The sequence below is a fragment of the Pelophylax lessonae genome, assembly GCF_965119305.1.
Source record: "Pelophylax lessonae genome assembly, chromosome: 1".
Lineage (NCBI taxonomy): Eukaryota > Metazoa > Chordata > Amphibia > Anura > Ranidae > Pelophylax > Pelophylax lessonae.
In genome coordinates, this window is record NC_138768.1 from 879,086,618 (window position 1) to 879,104,732 (window position 18,115).

General features: G+C 48.3%; 1 pseudogene across 1 annotated transcript; it reads right to left on the bottom strand.

Moving 5' to 3' along the window:
- Window positions 1-1,320: 1,320 nt before the first annotated feature.
- On the bottom strand, window positions 1,321-2,991 carry LOC309557243 (E3 ubiquitin/ISG15 ligase TRIM25-like; annotated as a pseudogene). The gene has a single exon. The product of its transcript is annotated as an E3 ubiquitin/ISG15 ligase TRIM25-like (transcript).
- Between the last annotated feature and the right edge of the window lie 15,124 nt (window positions 2,992-18,115).

Consider the following 18,115-nt stretch of genomic DNA (forward strand, 5'->3'; position numbering starts at 1 on the left):
AGTGGTTCAGCAAATAAACTGCAAAAGGACATTCAAGGCCCGATCATAGACTTGAGTGACGGTGGAAATGCGTTGTGCCTGGCTGCTCTAGGCCTATCAGGGAATGGAACCTGGGACCAAGCAGCAGGATCTCGGGTCTGTGCTATACTAGTAATATTTCAATCCGTCTGATTGTTATATCTATATCCAATCACTGATCAATATTCCCGTATACAGAGCAGAGGATTTCCACTTCCTGAGACTGTATACCCCCCTGTCACCTGTCCACACCCACACCAGAATCCCCGCCCCCTCTACTTCATAACCAAATAGGAACAAGACTAGCACTGGCTGTGACACTCATCACAGCCAATCACAGGGAGGGGGAGGAGCAATCACAGATCCATGGATTGGTCATGTAAAGGAACCTGTGGGGACAGAAATGTAGGAATTCTCATTGTGGATAATAAAGTGTGTGTCTAGACAAATCCTATTGTTCTAGATTTGGATGGAGTGGGGGAGAACTAGAACCCCTGTCAGGTTTTACTGCTATCGGGGGCTCCATTAGAGAGATTTCCCCTCACTTCCTGTCCTGGTGACAACATTTTATCAGACAGGAAATGAAGGAAAATCTACACCAGGGACACAGACAGAAATAAAGATCTGACAGGGGTTCTAATCCTTCCCTTACTCTACTAAAGAAAAGGACTTTTTTATTCTATCTGTTTTGATGTTGGAAAGTTTCCCTCACTTCCTGTTTGGTGAAACGTTGTCACCAGGACAGGAAGTGAGGGGAGATCTCTAATGGAGCCCCAGATAGCAGTAAAAACCTGACAGAGGTTCTGATCTTCCCCCAGCTCCATACAAAGCAGAAAAAATAAATATTTTGCTATAGACTGTGATGGTGGAGACCCCAGGGCCATCATCCTGATCCTGGCTACACTATGTAGTGTGTCACTGACCCAGATCAAGCATGCAGCCAGTGAAGGCTGAAGAATCTGCCCTCCTGCATGCTTCGTACTGGTCAGTGACACACTAGGTGGTGAAGTGAGGTTTAGGATGAAGACGACGGCCCCGGAACCTGCAGCTTTATAAATAAATCAGTCATGTTTCCTGTCCACTGCTTCCTCCTATTGGATGAGTATTGCACCAATCACCAATCAGATAATCCCCCTTGTGATGTCTCTGGGCAGATCTCTCTCTTCTCATTCCCCCCCACATATCTTTATACACCCTCCCCATATACCTACCCCAGCATGGAGGGGCTCAGTGAAGGTGGTGGTGAAGGTGTGGAGGTGTCGGATCGGGTCACACAGATCATAAAAGGAGATCCGCCCGGCCTCATAATCCAGATCTATCCTGACTCTGTTACTGGAGACACCGCTGGGTAACAGGATCTGATTCCTGTCATGTATCATTGAGTACTGAATACCCCACCCCCACCTCCCCAAACCCCAGGACTTCTTATTACATCCAATCCCTGACTGATCTCCTCTCCTGTCTATACTGGGGTAACACATCCCGACTCTCCACCAATCTGACCCCCCGACATCCACTTCCCAGTAATGTCTCCCTGAGGAGAAACTCTGACTGCTTATCACCTGAGAATCCTGAAACCTCTCTGGTGTTTCTGGGCGATTCTGATGTGATGATGAGTAGGATGCAGTTTTCCTGTCATCTGATATCTGTAGATTATTACCAGCTGTGCTCACATCCAGTAATATGTCTGTAACCCCCGATGTTTGCTGTACAGCCCCAATATTTGGTCCTCCAGCCTGGCGGTGTGAGTGTTGTATGGTGGGGGAGGGTTGGAGACGTCTCCTGAATGGTTCAGCATTGATGTGACCTTTGCCCTTTGTAGTAGAATGTGGATAGACATGTGTGCCTGTACATTTCTGTACATTTACCCCAGACATGATATCAGATAAACCTGTGTGTAATGTGTGTGAGATCCCCGCCACATCCAGATCCCCTCCATCATGGAGGAGTTTATCATTTCTCTCTCTGTCCTTATTATCTCCATCCTCAGTATCACACAAGTCACCTGTGTCTGATTCCTGTAGGACAGTCAGTGGATCCATCATGTTACACAGCTTCTCAATGTCCCCCATCTTCCTGGACAGCTCCTCCTTCTTTATTTCCAGATCCTGGACCAGATCATTGATTACCCCGGAGACCCGCTCTGCCTGCCCGGAGATGTTACTCAGGATTCTCTTCTCCAGGTCTTCCAGACGTCTCCTGAGGTCTCTGAACAGGGCAGTGATTCTCTCTGTTTCATCATCTGCTTTTCCTTGTACTGCGTTCCTGCAGACTCTGCACTCTTTTCTCCGTCTCCTCTCTCTCAGTCATCAGTTTCTGCAGAACATTCCTCAGTTTCTTCTTCTTCATCTCAGAGGCCTCATCCAGAGTCTCCACCTGGTGTCCCCGATGTTTTCCGGCCAAACTGCAGGACACACAGATACAGGAGGAGTCCTCAGTGCAGTAATACCTCAGTAGTTCCTTATGGACGGAGCATTTCCTGTTCTCCAGGGAAGTGGTGGGGTCACATAAGACGTGTTCTGGTGACTTGCTGTGGACTCTCAGGTGATTGTCACACAGAGAAGCTTCACACATCAGACAGGATTTCACAGCAGGTACAGGAGTGTGAATACAGTAAGTACAGAAGACCCCAGACTGCTCCTGATCTGGATGGGTGGACTGGAAATTCTCCACTATGTTACGTAGTGTTATGTTCCTCCGCAGTGCAGGTCGCTCCCGGAACTCTTCTCTGCAATCAGGACAGGAATAACCTCCAGACCCCTCCTGCGTATCCAACACACGACCAATACAGTCCTGGCAGAAGTTGTGTCCACATTTCAGCATTACAGGATCTGTATAAATGTTCAGACAGACGGAACATTCCAGCTCCTTCCTCAAATCAGCAGACGCCATCGCTGAGAGCAGAAGAGAGAAATGAAAGTGAAAGTCTCTGACACTCAGTAACCAGTTCTGTACACTCCTACACAGGGCGAGGTGACCAGCTCTGTACATTCCGACACAGGGCGAGGCTGAGACACGTAGTCATAAGAAGTCTTATACAGAGGAACACAGATAATACATGAGAGGATTCCTGACAATAATCTCCCTATCTGGGGGAAAATAAAGGACATGTAATAAGGTGAGGAAACGTGTCAGGAATTCTCCTTCATATCATTAGCACATTTCACAAAGGAACACACAGTTGATGTATTTGGCTGCAATAACACAAGTCATACGGATAGAGCTGGATTACCCAGCAGGTGACCCAGGCAGGAGCCTAGGGACTGGCAGCTTTCCAGGGGCCGTCTATATCTTCCTCATTTCACTCCTTCACTATCACTCTCAGATAGCATGAGGGTAAAACATTTCACACCTCAATCAGGGAGTGCAGCTGATGACTTCAACTCCAGAGGTGGCTCTCTAATTAGGCAAATTAGGCAGTTGCCTAAGGCCTCATGCTTACAGGGGCCTTGCAGCCACCTAATTTGCCTACCATGTGTGTGGGAGGGAATGTCCCCTGGTTGGTGTCCCCAGACCAGACTGGCTGTAGGGAACGCCAGGGCTGTGGGGCCACATGTCCTAACAAGAGCTTCCTTCCCAAGACCTCCCCTCACTCACTGTGTATGACTGCTTAAACACACTGCTCCGCCCACCACACACTCTGCCAATCAGAGGTTACATCACAACAGGGCTCTGCAGCCTGTATCTAATGAGGGCGCTGCTGACATCTCCCTCCTCACACACTGTGTGCCTGGCTGCCCGTACTGTGTGTGCAGGGAGTGCTCAGAGGAGCACGGAGATGGCATGAGGAGACCAGAGGTGACACGGGTGGTGTGCTTAGGACCGGACACAGGTGAGCTGTGCCATTGCTGCTCATTATCATGGTGGCTCTGTACAGCATTGTCTATGGGAACTGTATAGTGTGGCTATGGGGGGTGGGCACTTCAACTGACTGCTCTCTCCTCTATTATCTATGTGGGCATGAAGAGTTCTGTACAGCTTGCCCCCCCCCCGCACCATTTACTTCCCACATCTCTTGTATCATGCCTGCAGTCTCTGACCATCTCTTGTATCATGTCTGCACAGTCTCTGACCATCTCTTGTATCGTGTCCGCACAGTTTCTGATCATCTCTTGTATCATGTCTGCACAGTCTCTGACCATCTCTTGTATCATGCCTGCAGTCTCTGACCATCTCTTGTATCATGTCTGCACAGTCTCTGACCATCTCTTGTATCATGTCTGCACAGTCTCTGACCATCTCTTGTATCGTGTCCGCACAGTTTCTGATCATCTCTTGTATCATGTCTGCACAGACTCTGACCATCTCTTGCATCATGTCTGCAGTCTCTGACCATCTCTTGTATCATGTCTGCACAGTCTCTGACCATCTCTTGTATCATGTCCGCAGTCTCTGGGGGGGAGCCTACAGAGGAGTCAAGAGTGGGAGTGCTGCCAGGACGGGGGTCATGGGAGGAGTCAGACGTGTGTGGACTGTGGAGAGAAGAATATAGGATTAAACCAGAGCCGCCAAGCTGGAGCCCAGACTCAGACTTTAAGGTGTGAAGAACGAGCACTTCATGTTAAAAATGTTAATAAATAAAGATTAACACGTTTGTTAAGAGATTTGTGTCAAAACTTGTGTTTTTTTTGCAAAATGTTACATGTGTGAAAATGTCAGCCAAAATCGGCCGATACCGATATGTGATCGGTGAAATATCGGTATTGGTATCGGCAAAGAAAAACCGGTATCGGTCGATCACTAGTTCTAAAGTGTGACAGTGTTTTAAGAACAGAGGAGAGGAGAAAAAAAAAAGGGTCAACTTGAAGAACATATCAAACTTTCCTGAGTATGCTGAGAAGGGTGAGCCCCACATAACATAGTAGGTATAGTAATACCCAATATGCACCAGGTAATGTGATGGTATTCACCATCACTGGGAGTGAAAGATAGATAATTAATGGTTTGAATTGCTTCAGATGGGACAGTAATATTTGTCAGCAATATCTTCATAAAGAAATATGAAGATTTATTCCCACTTTACACTGGAATATTTAGAGTGTTATGGACCATTGCCATGAAGTCTGCCTCCTAGATAATGTGTATTCTGTGTGCTTGTCTGTGAGAGAGACACACAGACTGTCATTGTTAGACTTCCCTATTGTTTGTGTATTGAAATGGAATGTGGATTGTGTCTGTCCCATTGTTAAATGTTAATGACCTCACATTTCTCTGTCCAAATGGCTAGATAATTAGATTAGGTTACTTCTGTTTCTGTATACACTTTAATCTGCACATGATACTGTAATCAGCCAGAGGGGGCGGATTGTATACACTGTATGGGAGTGTAAAACTCAGTTTTCATTGGATTGTGAATGTCATGTCCTGTCCTCAACAAGGTCCACCTATTTGTTAACCTTGTGGGGGGAAACTGTATAAAAGAGCAGCTGTACCATTAAAGTCTGAGTTCTACTTCACCCTTAATCTAGAGTCCTGTCTCTCATTGGGGGAACCTGCTACAAGGGATTGCTATGTCCTCCATACTCCCTTTGATAATCACTAAGCTCTTGTAAGAGCTTGTGTAAGGGCTTGTTCCTGCTTCACTCTCTGGGGAAAGAGAGGTTCACCCACAGGAACCTGGAGCCTTGTTGTAGGTCCAGGGTGGGTAGAAGAGGGCGAGACCCAAACCAAGCTGCGGTGGTTCGTGGGGTCTGAGGTGGTTATGGTGTCTGGTGGAGTGCTTGGAGCCCTCGGGAAGCTCTAGGAGCATCCGTCAACGGAGGTACCTGGTCGGGGTGCCGGATGATCTGTTGCAGGTAATAACAAATGTTATAACAATACAAGCTGCGCTAAAAAATTATAATAATAAAGTGAACAGTGAATGTCCAAAAATAGAAATGTGGAATTGCCACTAAGTGACCAATTATATCTAAGTATACAATATTGAGACAAACACATAAGTGGCTGAAAAAAAATCCAAGTGATCAATGATAGCTGGTGATAAATATTGAAACAGTCACATAAAAAACTGAAAGAAAGAGTCCCAAATTGTGAATGATGAATACAGGTGAAGTATATCGATACCTAAATATCATAACAGACACGTGATGTGTTGTCCTCCCCCACCTGTACACCAATCCACCACCACATTCAAGTCTGCTTACCAGATGGCACAGGTAATGGAGCCAAGCAGCCACTAAGGGAGGATCAGGGTACACCGGAGTTCATATGACTCTACAGGACATCCAACCAGATGGAGAAGCAGGAGAATTCCCGGGAATAGCCCACTAACAAGGGGGAAGGTAGTGAGATCCACCTGTATGTCACAGCTTGTCCCGCACTCACAGGTCCAGGGATCACCAAACAGCCGCCATATAAAGGAATAATAGGGGCTCCGTAGTTTAAAACCGCTTAAACCGTTATTGGGAATAAAAAAAAAAATTGCATTTACACAATATAAATAAATTCACGCTAAAAGGATGTAAGCTGGCTGGCTTATCGCTCTGCCCGTCCTTCTGGGTAACGCAGGTGACGTCAGCACGCTGACTTGTATGTGTTTGGTGATCCTTGGACCTGTGAGTGCGGGACGAGTGATGACATACAGGTGGATCCAGTGCTGGGACAAGGTAATTTGGTGCCCAGGGCGAAGATGGCAAACTGCGCCCCCCCCCCCGCCCCCGTGTAAAGAAAGATTTAGTGTCATTTCAAAACAAGAGAATACATAAAACAGCTCCCAATTTACGCAATAATAACCCACAGCATTCGCATCAATTTCTGCAACAATGATTCCCAGCAATGGCACTGGGGGCTGTCCCCCAGTTCAGGCATAGCAGAGGCTTTTCCCTGCCACATATTCCAGAGTTCGGTGGAGAAACAAAAAGATAGGCAGGGGAAGCAGAGCCCAGACTGGACTGACAGTGTGATCGGGTCCAGCCCTGGGAGGAAGGGACATGAGTGGGGTTGTCCCCAGACACAGCATAGGACAAAGGGTGGGTTCTCTCCTCACATCTCCTCTCATCACAGGACCCTTCACATGTGGAGGAGCTGCGCACTGTGAGAGTGTATACTGTCCTCAGTTGTACACTGTGCCCTCCATGTACACACCCAACCCATGTCGCCCGCTCCTCTTCAACTTGACCCTTTCCATATGAAGAAGGAGGAGTGGAGAGAAATTTAGGACAGGGGCCTGTCATGGGGCCCCCTAGTGGCCCCGGGCACTGCCCTGGTGCCCAAATGGTCAGACTGTTCCTGGATATCTGTACAGTGAGGACTATTCCCTATATATATATATAAAACTGATATCTGTATACTGAGTGCCGCTCAGTGTATAGATATAAGTGTTATTTATAAGGAATAGCACTAAGAGTACAGATATCAGTGCTATATATTGGGAATAGCACTCACTAAGTGCTATTCCCAATAACACTGATCTCTGTACAGAGTGCTAATACCTGTGACTGTACTCAGAGTGCTATTCCCTATATATAACACTGATATCTGTACACTGAGTGGCACTCACTATACAGTTATCAGTGTGCACTCAGTGTATACAGAAATCAACACTCAGCCTGGATGGTATAGATTAAAGCAGTTATATACTAAACTACTGGGCAGAGGGCTGGCCATCACACACTAACCTGCTGCTGTACTGCAAACAGGTTGCTACCAGCTCTGAGACCGATCCACTCTGCAGTGCACTCTACATGGCGGGGATGTGGATTGTGGCCCCGCCCCTCAGCTGAATTCCCCGGGGGAAGAAGTGCCCAGAGAGCCCGAGGCTACTGCTGCAATTACCGCTGCTCGCTCATCCCTGCCAGCACCAGAGTCCTCTCAGTCCTCTCCCAGCGCTGCAGAAACCACCGTCAGGGAGGGCTGACTGAGCCTCTCATGGGCAATGCCCGAGCGCCCTAATAGTCAGTCCGCCCCTGTGTGGGATACACACTTGGTTCCTCCTCTAGGTTTCAGCCCTGGCAGCGATCCTCTGCCATCCCGCCTCCGCCGGCCGGCCGGCGTCTCAATGACGTCACACAAAGCCGGCACTGTGAATTGAGAAGGTCCTGTCAGGGGGAGTATCTCCACAGGAAGGGAAGGGCTCTGCAGTTCCAGTCTTGTGCCGAGTGCAGGAGCACACTCGGCACATTGTTGCTGATATAAAGCCAATGGTGTGTACAGTTATACACACAGACAGTGTACTCTGCCGACACTTCACCTGCGCCCCCCTTCCTCTATTAAATGTTACCGCCCAGGGCACCCGCCCCTTCCGCCCACCACTTGTACCGGCCCTGGGTGGATCTCACTACCTTCCCCCTTGTTAGTGGGCTATTCCCGGTAATTCTCCTGCTTCTCCATCTGATCGGATTTCCTGTAGCGCAGGGATAGACCGATTATGGCAAGGCCGATATATCGGTGGTCAACATGCACTTTCCACCGATATATCGGTATCGGCCCTGGAACTGGCTGATATTACTGAAATTTTTGTGATGTCAGTCTGCCTTCTTAGGCCGCCTCCCTTGTCTTGGACAGCCTCATCTGGAGTCAGGACTAGTCTCGTGTAAGTGTATCACAGCTATACACCAACCCACAGCAGCCCGGTGCCAGCCAGGCACCCACATCCACAGGCCCTGTACCAGCCAGCCACAGGCTCTGTACCAGCCAGCTGCCCACAGGCTCTGTACCAGCCAGCCACAGGCCCTGTACCAGCCAGCCACAGGCCCTGTACCAGCCAGCCACCCACAGGCTCTGTACCAGCCAGCCACAGGCCCTGTACCAGCCAGCCACAGGCTCTGTACCAGCCAGCCACAGGCCCTGTACCAGCCAGCCACAGGCTCTGTACCAGCCAGCCGCCCACAGGCTCTGTACCAGCCAGCCACAGGCCCTGTACCAGCCAGCCACAGGCTCTGTACCAGCCAGCCACAGGCCCTGTACCAGCCAGCCACAGGCCCTGTACCAGCCAGCCACAGGCTCTGTACCAGCCAGCCGCCCACAGGCTCTGTACCAGCCAGCCACCCACAGGCCCTGTGCCAGCCACCCACCTACCACAGGGTGCCAGCCAGCCATCCACCACAGGCTGCCAGCCAGCCACCCCCCAGAACAGGGTGCCAGAAAGCCAGCCATTAAGTATTAAACAAAAATGAACATGTTCAGTACCAGATTTGTGTCAAAAATTGTCTTTATTTTTCAAAACTTTAAATGTACAAAATATCGGCCTATATCGGCTGATACCGATACGTTGTGACCAAGATATCGGTATCGGCCCTGAAAAAACCATATCGGTCTATCCCTACTGTAGAGTCATATGAACTCCGGTGTACCCTGATAGTGATGTCGCGAACATAAAATTCGCCGTTCGCGAACGGCGAACGCGAAAATCGGCGAATGTTCGCGAACCGGCGAACATTGCGAACCGCCATAGACTTTAATAGGCAGGCGAATTTTAAAACCCACAGGGACTCTTTCTGGCCACAATAGTAATGGAAAAGTTGTTTCAAGGGGACAAACACCTGGACTGTGGCATGCCGGAGAGGGATCACACAAAAAAAAGTTCTTAAAAATTGTAATTTTTTGATAGAGAGCCAATTATTGGAAAAATTAAAAAAAAAATAAAAATAAAAAATTTCTTTGGATTTAGCATCTGGGGGGTCTAAAAAGTGTACCTGTGAAGTTTCAGCTCTGTAGCATGTCCGGAACCAGAAAAAAATATGAATTAGGGTTAGGGCTAGGGTTAGGCTTAGGGCTAGGGTTAGGGCTAGGGTTAGGGTTATTTTTATGGCTAGGCTTAGAGGGTTAGGGTTAAGGTTAGAGGGTTAGGGTTATGGTTAGAGGGTTAGGTTTAGTGTTAGGGGCTAGGGTTAGGGTTACGGTAAAATACTTAGGGTTAGAGTTAGTAGCCCTACCCCTACCCCTCTAACTCTAACCCTCTAACCCTAAGCACTTAAAATAACCCTAACCTTAGCCCTGACCCTAACCCTAGCCCTAACCCTAATTCTATTTTTTTTTCTGGTTCTGGACATGCTACAGAGCTGAAACTTCACAGGTACACTTTTTAGACCCCCCCCCCCCGACACTAAATCACACAAAAAAGTTATTAAAATTGTCCTTTTTGATAGAGAGCCAATGATTGGAAAAATTAAAAAAAAAAAAATTCTTTGGATTTAGCATCTGGGGGGGGGGGGGTCTAAAAAGTGTACCTGTGAAGTTTCAGCTCTGTAGCATGTCCAGAACCAGAAAGAAATACGAATTAGGGCTAGGGTTAGGGTTAGGTTTAGGGTTATTTTTATGGCTAGGCTTAGAGGGTTAGGGTAATGGTTAGAGGGTTAGGGTTAGGTTTAGTGTTAGGGGCTAGGGTTAGGGTTACGGTGAGATACTTAGGGTTAGAGTTAGTAGCCCTACCCCTACCCCTCTAACTCTAACCCTAAGCACTAAAAATAACCCTAACCTTAGCCCTGACCCTAACCCTAACCCTAGCCCTAACCCTAATTTTATTTTTTTTCTGGTTCTGGACATGCTACAGAGCTGAAACTTCACAGGTACACTTTTTAGACCCCCCAGACACTAAATCCAAAGACATTTTTTTTTTTTAAGTTTTTTCTTTTTTTAAGTTTTCCAATAATTGGCTCTCTATCAAAAATGACAATTTTTAAGAACTTTTTTGTGTGATTTAGTGTCTAGGGGGTCTAAAAAGTGTACCTGTGAAGTTTCAGCTCTGTAGCATGTCCAGAACCAGAAAAAAAGATAATTTTTCAGTAGAGCAGGGATGGTGGGAACCCCTTTTACACCTATATGATCTTTTTTTCCTGGTTCTGGACATGCTACAGAGCTGAAACTTCACAGGTACACTTTTTAGATCCCCCCCAAACAATAAATCCAAAGAAATGTTTTTTTTGTTAAGTTTTTTTTTTTTTTTTTTCCAATAATTGGCTCTCTATCAAAAATGACAATTTTTAAGAACTTTTTTTGTGTGATTTCGTGTCTAGGGGGTCTAAAAAGTGTACCTGTGAAGTTTCAGCTCTGTAGCATGTCCAGAACCAGAAAAAAAAGATAATTTTTCAGTAGAGCAGGGATGGTGGGAACCCCTTTTACACCTATATGATCTTTTTTTTCTGGTTCTGGACATGCTACATATATATATATACTAAAAAATACTCAAATACCAGCCCTCAAAGGGGCTTTTGGGGACAATATATATATATATATCACAGAACAAAAAAAATTACACAAATACCAGCCCAGCCCTCAAAAGGGCTTTTTGGGGACAATAGATGTATATATATATATATATATATATATATATATATATATATATATCCAAAAAAAACCTCAAATACCAGCCCTAGGAAGGGCTTTTTGGGGTGCTGTCCTTACAGCAGGAGTGTACCAAGAACACTGGCTAACAAGACCGGGAACTGTCCCCAGCTATAACAGCAGCACCAGCACTTTCCCTGCTCTCAGTAACACAGAAATGATCTAAGATGGATGCTGCCCTTGCTTATTTATAGGAGGTGGGAGGGTGTGGGAGGGAGGTATGCTGATTGGCCTGAAATGTGTCTGCTGACTGTGATGTTCAGGGTCAAAGTTTGCCTCAATGATGATGTATAGGAGGTGGACCGAACATCGCATATGTTCGCCCGCAGCGGCGAACGCGAACGTTCGAAGTTCGCCGGGAACCGTTTGCCGGCGAACCGTTCGGTACATCTCTATACCCTGATCCTCCCTCAGTGGCTGCTTGGCTCCATTACCTGTGCCATCTGGTAAGCAGACTTGAATGTGGTGGTGGATTGGTGGACAGGTGGGGGAGGACAACACATCACGTGTCTGTTATATATTTAGGTATCGATATACTTCACCTGTATTCATCATTCACAATTTGGGACTCTTTCTTTCAGTCTTTTATGTGACTGTTTCAATAATTTATCACCAGCTATCATTGATCACTTGGACTTTTTTCAGCCACTTATGTGTTTGTCTCAATATTGTATTCTTAGATATAATTGGTCACTTAGTGGCAATTCCACATTTCTATTTTTGGACATTCACTGTTCCCTTTATTATTATCATTTTTTAGCTCAGCTTGTATGGTTATAATTTTGTGCCTGGGACACATTCTGGGTATATTTGTATGTGGATTCCATCTAGTTTAATGTTCCTTGTGTTGCGAGCAACCCTTAGTATTTCTTCTTTAACCACTTTAAGACCGGAAGGATTTCCCCCTTAATGACCAGGCCCTATTTTGCGATTCGGCACTGCGTTATTTTAACGGACAATTGCGCCGTCGTGCAGCGTTGTACCCAAATAAAAATTATGTCTTTCTCTTACGTCCTCAGACAGTCGCCGCCTCCTCTAAGTCATCACTGTTGGGTATTGACTTCCCTTCCGCAGGAGTAGCTAGGCATATAGACTTAGTCCAAAGACAAAAGGCATTAGCATATACACACCCATGGGGGCTGTCCCATCTGGTCAATACCCCCCCTGCATCACCACTCCCAACTCAGTTTTAATCTGCCTAGTGTCAGGAGTAGTCAGGCTTACCTTGTGCTGGGGCTTCAGTCTCAGCCTTCCTAATCTTTTATTTGATTTTTCTTTGAAAATGTCAGTTTTTTCTCTTATTTTACTAGCTGTTTATTTTGTCAGCTTCTAGTGTTAGTCTTTTCTTCGGATGAAGATGGATCATGCGGTGCTGGGATTCGGACTGACCGCACTGGTTCTCCAGAGCAAAAGGGTCAGATGGACCCCCAGCCCGCCATCGAGCGTTCAGATATGGCTCGCCCTGGCATTACGAACGACCCATCCCTGTTCGCTGCAGGGATGCAGCCGTGAGGAGGCTACCTCACAGGACACATCTGCGGTGCTGCAGTGTCATGTCCCTGGCTCACGGCACTCCCTGTCTGGTGAGGACAGCGGTTTTCCGTGCATAGAGGCACTCCACGCCATCTGGTACAGGTAAGTACTTCTGTGTGGGGCCTCTGTCTGGGGTGGCAGTCTGTGTTGCTGTGTGTCCCCCATGTCTGTGCCTGTGTGACTCCCTGATGCGGTCCCTGCGGGGATCGCTTTGTGCAGTTTCTTTATGTGTGGGGGTCCCGTTCCCTGTGTCACTTTGGTGCATTGTTGGGGGTGCAGACGTTGTGTGGCGACCGCAGCGGAGTGAATGAATTGGGGCAAGCATGGTCAGCCTCTCTGTGGGCGATACTGCATGCTGTTTTGGCGCCATCCGCCGCCATTTTGGTGGGTGTAGAACGATCGGTCCGACCGCATGTTCAGCGGCCATTTTCTTGAAGCCTCCAATGCAATCCTATGGGCAGCCATTTTCCCTGAGTCTGAAAGTCTTTAAGTTCAGCCTACTTCAGCAGCACTTCCTTTCCACATGCAGCAGGACATCGGTGGCAACACTCTGCGGGCTCTGCAGGTTATCGCTCTCATTATTCCTCTGTATTATCGCTTCTGGCTCAGTTTTCTCTCTCCTTTTGGGGTCTTTGTCACTGTAGCTGTAGCGGTAGGCTGCGCATTCCGCAGCGATTTAAAGGGGCAGTACACATTTATTGCACTGTTTTTTTCTGTGAACTTTGAGCAATGGATTCTCAGGAAAGCAAGTTCCCCCCAGCTTTAGTGGGGGTCCCCAGTTCTCCTGTGGCCCCGCTGCGACCCGATTTAGCTGCTGTAGTGGCGACTTTGGTGTCTAATATGGAAATGCTGATGTCTGAACGTGCTGCAAAAAAGAGGCCCAGATTGTCTCTATCTTCTGATTCAGATGGGGATATGGCTGCTGCTGTGAGCGTGCCCTTTTCAGGGTCCCGCTCATCCCTGGACCCCCCGGGGTCCGAGGGGGAGGCTGAGATGGAGGGGGTTGATACCTTCTCCCCAGGGTCACCTGAAGAACGGGCGACCATGGACAAGTTAATTGTTTCTGTTAAGGAAACCTTGCATTTAGAGGATGAGCCCTGTCCTCCGGGTGTTGTGTCCTCATTTGGGACGCACAGGACCCGCAAGTCTGCGCAGGTTTTCCCCTGCCCAGCTGAGTCTCATTACACTGTTAATGAAATGTGGCGCACGTTAAAATGTCCATTCCTGGTACCTAGTTGGTTCAAATTGCTTTATCCTTTTGCGCCGGCTACGGAATCACGATGGTGTGTGCCTCCACAGGTAGATCACACTGTGGCCGTGTTAAACAAGGCTACCTTGGTTCCTACTGAGGATACTCCAGTTTTCCAGGATCCCACGGACCGGCGGTTGGAGTCTCTAGCTTGCCATTCCTATAAAAGCGCTGAACCGCTTCGTGCGTGTTCGGAAGTTCCCGGATGGAATCTCTCTGTTCGGTGGTGTCCTCCTTGAGTCCGGGGGAATTCCTGGCCTCGATAGATCTAAAAGATGCGTACCTGTATATCCCCATTTTTGAGGGTCATCAGCGGTACCTTTTGGTTTGCTATCGCAGAGGACTGCTACCAGTTCGTGGCGTTACCTTTCAGTCTCGCTTCGGCACCAAGGGTGTTTACCAAAGTGTTAGCACCGGTTCTGGGCCTACTGAGGGCTCAGGGCATTGCGGTCTTGGGTTACCTGGACGATCTACTTCTGAGATCACGTGCCAGTCAGGACCTAGTGCGCGATCTGTCCACCACGGTGCAGGAGTTCGGGCGGACCATCAACGTTCAAAAATCGACGTTGTCTCCATCGCTTCGCCTTCCCTTCCTGGGAATGATGCTGGACTCTGCTCAGGCGAAGGTGTTCTTGCCGGAGGACAAGCTCCGGACTTTGCAGGACGAGATCAGGTCCCTCAGGGACAGCCCGTCCTTGTCACTCAGGACCTGCATGCGGGGCCTGGGGTTGATGGTGTCGGCCTTCGAGGCGATACCCTTTGCTCAGTTTCACACGCGGGCTCTCCAAGCGGAGATCCTGGCCAAGTGGAACAGACTGCCTCAGTCCCTGGATCTGTGTGTCTCCTTGAGTCGTCAGACCAGATTGGCTCTTCTGTGGTGGCTACAGTCCCCGTCGGTGGCGGAAGGCAAGTCCTTCCGTCCGTTGGTATGGACGGTGATTACCACGGATGCCAGCCTGTCGGGCTGGGGTGGAGTCCTGGGCAACCTGTCTGCCCAGGGCACTTGGTCGGAGGAGGAATCCTCCCTCCCGATAAATGTGTTGGAACTGCGAGCGATAAAGCTCTGTCTCTTCCAGTGGTCGGGCCGTCTTCGGGGCCGTCCTGTCCGGGTACAGACGGAAAATGCTACCGCGGTGGCTTACATCAACCACCAAGGGGGCACCAGGAGTGCTCGGGTGGCCCGGGAGGTGACAGACATTCTGTCTTGGGCCGAGGCTCATGTCCCGGCGATCTCGGCAGTTCACATTCCGGGTGTGGAGAATTGGCAGGCCGATTATCTGAGCCGCCAGACCCTGGACCAGGGGGAATGGTCCCTACACCCGGAGGTCTTTCAAATGCTGTGTGCGAGGTGGGGATCCCCGGACGTGGATCTGTTCGCATCCTGGCTAAATCAAAAGGTGGAAAGGTTCGTGGCAAGAACGCGCGATCCGTTGGCGGACGCCTCGGATGCATTGGTAGCCCCTTGGCATCAGTATCGTCTGATGTATGCCTTTCCTCCGATTCAGTTACTATCCCGGTTCCTCCGCAGATTGGTCTCGGAACCGCACCTGGTGATTCTGGTGGCTCCAGACTGGCCACGCTGGTCCTGGTACGCCGACATTGTTCACCTGGCAGTGGCGCCTCCGTGGCGTCTGCCTCTGCGGGAAGATCTCCTGTCTCAGGGTCCGATCTTCCATCCTGCTTTACGGTCGCTGGCTTTAACGGCCTGGCTGTTGAGACCCAGGTCCTGAAGGACAGGGGTCTCTCTTCTGAGGTCATCCCTACCCTTGTCAAGGCTAGAAAGACCTCCTCCGGTAAAATCTATTACCGTACCTGGAAGGCTTATTTCGCCTGGTGTGAGTCCAGGGGGTTCTCCCCTCGCTCGTACTCGGTGTTCAGAGTGTTGGCCTTTCTCCAGTCTGGGGTGGACCAGCGTCTGGCGCTGGCCACGATCAAAGGCCAGGTGTCCGCACTGGCTATTCTTTTTCAACGCCCTGTGGCGTCTCACTCTTTGGTTCGCACCTTCATTCAAGGTGTACGACATTTGGCTCCTCCCAGGAAGGAGCCCTTACCTCCTTGGGACTTGAACTTGGTTCTGTCCGTCTTACAGCGCGCTCCCTTTGAAAACATTCGGGAAATTTCGTTGCCTCTGCTGTCTAAGAAGGTTGCCTTTTTGGTGGCGATCACTTCGGCTCGCAGGGTGTCGGAACTGGCAGAGTTATCTTGCCGTTCTCCGTACTCGGTGATTCACCGGGATAAGGTGGTTTTGCGTCCGCATCCCTCCTTTCTTCCTAAAGTGGTCTCTGAGTTCCACATTAAGGAGGACATTGTCCTGCCTTCGCTTTGTACGAAGCCTAAGCATCCTAAGGAGGTTGCTCTGCACTCCTTGGATGTTGTCAGGGCGATCAGGGTTTACCTGTCGTCTACGGAGTCCTTTCAGAAGACGGATTCCCTCTTTGTCCTTCCTGAGGGACCTCGGAAGGGCATGGCTGCATCTGCAGCCACTATCGCCAAATGGATCAGACAGACCATTGAACAGACCATTGAACAGGCTTACGCCTTGAAGGGTCGGGTTCCTATTGGCATCAGGCCTCGGTGGCCCAGGTGTGCAAGGCTGCGACTTGGTCGTCGGTGCACACTTTTTCAAAATTCTACAAAGTAGACGTTCTGGCATCAGCTGATGCTTCCTTTGGCCACAAAGTTCTCAGTGCGGCAGTGCCATGATGGACCCTTGTGTTTTTTTTTTTTTTCTGGGTCCCTGGCTGTTGGCATTTGCTTTCCTGGGCTGTTGCTCCTGTTGAGCATTGTTGTTTTTCTGTTGCCCAGTGGGTTCTCTTACAGTGCATGTAAAATTCCTTTCTCTGATGTGGGTACTGCGTTGCCTTTTCTATGGTTGCGTCTCCCACCCCTCATGTCTATACTGCTTTGGGACATCCCAACAGTGATGACTTAGAGGAGGTGGCGACTGTCAGGGGACGTAAGAGAAAACTGAATTTTTGTAAAATCTTACCTGTAAAATTCCTTTCTCTGAGTCCTCCGACAGTCGCCGCCCCCGCCCCTCTTTTGGGGTTCTTATTACCTACTGCTATGCTACCAAACTGAGTTGGGAGTGGTGATGCAGGGGGGGTATTGACCAGATGGGACAGCCCCCATGCGTGTGTATATGCTAATGCCTTTTTTCTTTGGACTAAGGCTGGCCATACACTATACAATTTTCTTATTCAATTTCCTTTAGATTTACCTTAAACTACGTAGTGCAAGGGCCTGCCTGACTGCATACAAATTGAAAGTGTTTAGGTTTGACCCTATATTACATGGTTTTGGTAAATCTAAAGGAAAGTTGAACAAGAAAATTGTATAGTGTATGGCCAGCCTTAGTCTATATGCCTAGCTACTCCTGTGGATGGGAAGTCAATACCCAACAGTGATGACTTAGAGGAGGCGGCGACTGTCGGAGGACTCAGAGAAAGGAATTTTACAGGTAAGATTTTACAAAAATTCAGTTTTTTCTCCCCACAAATAGAGCTTTCTTTTGGTGGTATTTGATCACCTGTGTGATTTCTATTTTTTGTGCTATAAACATAAAAAGAGCGACAATTCTGAAAAAAAAAAAAAAAAACAATATTTTTCACATTCTGCTATATAACACCCCCCCCCCCCAAAAAAAAAAAACAAAATCAAAAATCTAAATTTTTTAACATTTTAGGCCAATTTGTTTTCTGCTACATATTTTTGGTAAAAAAAAAATTGCAGCAAGTGTATTTTGATTGGTTTGTGCAAAAGTTATCTCGTCTACAAACTATGGAAAAGATTTGTCATTTTTATTGGTTTTTTTTTTTTTTTTTTACTAGTAATGGCGGCAATTTGCAATTTTTAGCGGGGCTGCGACATTGCGGCGGACAGATCGGACCCTAACTGACATTTTTGACACTTTTGGGGGGACCAGTGACATTACTACAGTAATCAGTGTAATTATACTTATAATGGTGGCGATCAGCGCCTTATAGCAGGACTGCAATATTGTAGCGGAAAATCTGACGCTAACTGACACTTTGC